General features: G+C 38.3%; 1 protein-coding gene across 14 annotated transcripts in view; it reads right to left on the reverse strand.

The window, feature by feature from the left end:
• CELF2 (CUGBP Elav-like family member 2) overlaps positions 1-2,981 on the reverse strand; it is a 301,902-nt gene that overhangs the window by 76,826 nt on the left and 222,095 nt on the right. The gene's annotated exons all lie outside the window — the stretch shown is intronic.

Consider the following 2,981-nt stretch of genomic DNA (forward strand, 5'->3'; position numbering starts at 1 on the left):
TTTGGTATAGTACATTATGCATTCATTCATAAAGCTTCTGTTGCAACACAGTACAATTCTGGCTTCCACAAAAAACCTTCCATAATAAAAACCATAAAAAATCCTAACACTTCTTCCTTTTCAATCTTTTCCTCCATTTATCTCCTTCATACTGTAAATGAAACCAATTCCCGTGTGTAGTGTGCTGTTCTGTACATCACATGACATCCTACCTTCACACACTTCATGTGGTGTTTGTTTTGCTCTCATTGCTAAGGGATGATTCCCCCCACCTTCAATTGTTGGCAACTCCAATAGACTTTTCACCAACAGTGTTTTCAGTGACATCAACACAGGAACAACAAAGTCCTCTCTGGATATTGCCATGTGTCCAGTGTGATGGACTCAGGAAAATTTTGTTATAGCCTCTCAAATACCATTAGAATGGACACTGCATTGTGTTTCAATGTGGGAGATAGTTAGGCTTGGAAAAAACCCAACTCTTACTTTCTTCCACAGGGCTCTACAGGACTGCACAAACTTTAAGGCAGTATTGGGGCTGCTGTCTTTTTTCTCTTCAGAAATTCTTCTCCATTTCACCTAAGCATGTAAAAAAATCTATGCTCCTTCTGCTTTTGTAACAACCTTCAGCACAGTAAAGCTGAGCACTGCCTGAAAATGTCAGTGGCAATTCCATATTTTTTATAAAAGGGTATTATGACAAACTTGATGTTGGAAAACAAAAACAGCTGAGCATGAACATCTATGCTCTCATATCAAATGCACTTTCAAAGCACCACAGAAAACCACATCTGCATTGCTTTTGGTGGAGTCACTTAACCTCCAGGGACATAGTTGCTGGATGCTTTAGTAAACATAAAATATTGCTGTGAATATCTCCGTAAGATTTATTCAAAATCCATAATGCTCTCTGCCCCTACAAATCAACGTATTCCTTGTGCTGCTTGCAAAACTCCCTATTGTTCCCTAAGGAAAAGGCAAAGCCACAAGGTTGATGTAGTCACCAGGATGCATAAATTTGCTTCAATTTTAACAGCTCTGCTCTCCTTGAATCATTTGTTTCCCAAACGGACTTAAATAGCCCTTCACTTGTCTGCCACCAGTCTTATTTGATCTAACTTAAAGAAAAAAGGGAACTTAGATTGTACTCTATCTTTAACTAGTGCTTAACATTTATCCTGGTATCAGCAATATGCTGGGAACTGCAGGAGACCTTAAATTCATGGAATGTGATACACTGTGTCCACTGAGAAAACAAAAGCTGAAAGGAAAAAAGATGCCACTTGCTGCAGGGAGCCCATTGCTCGTACGTTCCTGCAGAACCACGTAAAGTTGAAGAAATCAAGGAAACAAAATGGAGTTGTTCAGATGCGTTTAAGAAGATGCAATTAAGAGCAGCAAATAAATTAAAAATGAGGTAGTCAGATATGCCTTCCGATACTGGAGGCCCAGAAGCATGTAGGATAATTTCCAGTGACTACTAGAAACCTCACTTCCTAATTCACTGTAAATTTGGGAATATGAAAACTATAGAAAAAAAATCCACCCAAATCCAGGCCTTACACAGAATCTATCTCTCTGCATACCTGCATTTTATGCCCCTAAATAGATATACTTTGAATAAGTGCAATTTTAACAATGCTAAAAATCTTTCACTTTTCAAACCACCTGAACTGGAGGTCTTTGGACCAAATTCATGTACACAGGTTATTTCTGCAGTTCACTTTTCAAACCACCTGAACTGGAGGTCTTTGGACCAAATTCATGTACACAGGTTATTTCTGCAGTACCACGGTTACTATGCAAAGATCAGCGTTACCTGGCAAACAGTGTTACCACATCAGAAATTATTCCCTTCTGTTTTGCATAATTACTGCAAGTTCATTAAATCAGTAAACTGTTATGTTTGCAAAGAAAGAAGTAAGATTTAACAAGATGTTTCAACTGGGCGTTGACTTGATTTCAGGGGTTCCTGCTGAAAACCCATGGTCCAAATTCTCACCAGTAAGCCTATGTCAAGAGGAATGCCACTGTGCTTAACAGAATTATATCAGTGCAAAACTAATAAAAGATTCAGATCAGGCCTGAAGGGTTTAAACCGCAGAATACCCATGGTAAAATGGATGTGATACACAAACATGGCTTCAGTAAAGAAGGTGGAAAAATATGTTACTGACAGTTTGATAACATGAGAGGGCTCATGTTGAAGCTTGTTTAACCCTGACCATCACCAATTGATACATTAACAACCTTTAACACTAGATTCAATAAAACATGCCATTTATAACCTGAAATGGGTTTTACAGAGTCACTGGTTCGCATCTCATTATTGAACTCATTGCTGACCTCTAGAGACAAGTGCCGTGACAATACATATTATAAGCACTCTGCCCGTAAAATATTTAAAAGTAGGTGTAGAGAAAAGAAAAAGGAAAAGAGAGAAAAATAAAAAAGGAGAAGAGAAAAGGAGAAAAGGGGCAGGGCAGGGAAAAGGAAGGGAAAAGGAAAGGAAAGGAAAGAGAATGGAAAGGAAGGGAAGGGAAGGGAAGGGAAGGGAAAGGGAAGGGAAGGGAAGGGAAGGGAAGGGAAGGGAAGGGAAGGGAAGGGAAGGGAAGGGATTGCAAGGTGTGCAGTGAGTAAGAAAATTAAAGGGGCAGAAACAAAAGCTAAAAAGGTACTATCACTCTACAATGAGCAAAAGAGAAAATAATCCGTGTGTTTTATATCTTGTTTGTATAACTGTAGGCTATAAAATAATAAAATAGCTGTGCTTTCTCAGCCCCTCCAAAAGATTATAGATGATATAAACCTGTTTCAAATTAGATGCCACCCACTAGAATCATGTCATCTACTAAAATGAAGGATTTCACGTCTTATCAGAAAGCTGTTATTGTAGCTATACATCACAAAGCTGTACACTTATGGATCTCAAAGTAAGTGATTTCTCAGTGTATCATGTTTCCATACAAAAAAAAAAAAAA

The sequence above is a fragment of the Meleagris gallopavo genome, chromosome 1, assembly GCF_000146605.3.
Source record: "Meleagris gallopavo isolate NT-WF06-2002-E0010 breed Aviagen turkey brand Nicholas breeding stock chromosome 1, Turkey_5.1, whole genome shotgun sequence".
In the NCBI taxonomy this organism is placed as follows: Eukaryota; Metazoa; Chordata; class Aves; order Galliformes; family Phasianidae; genus Meleagris; species Meleagris gallopavo.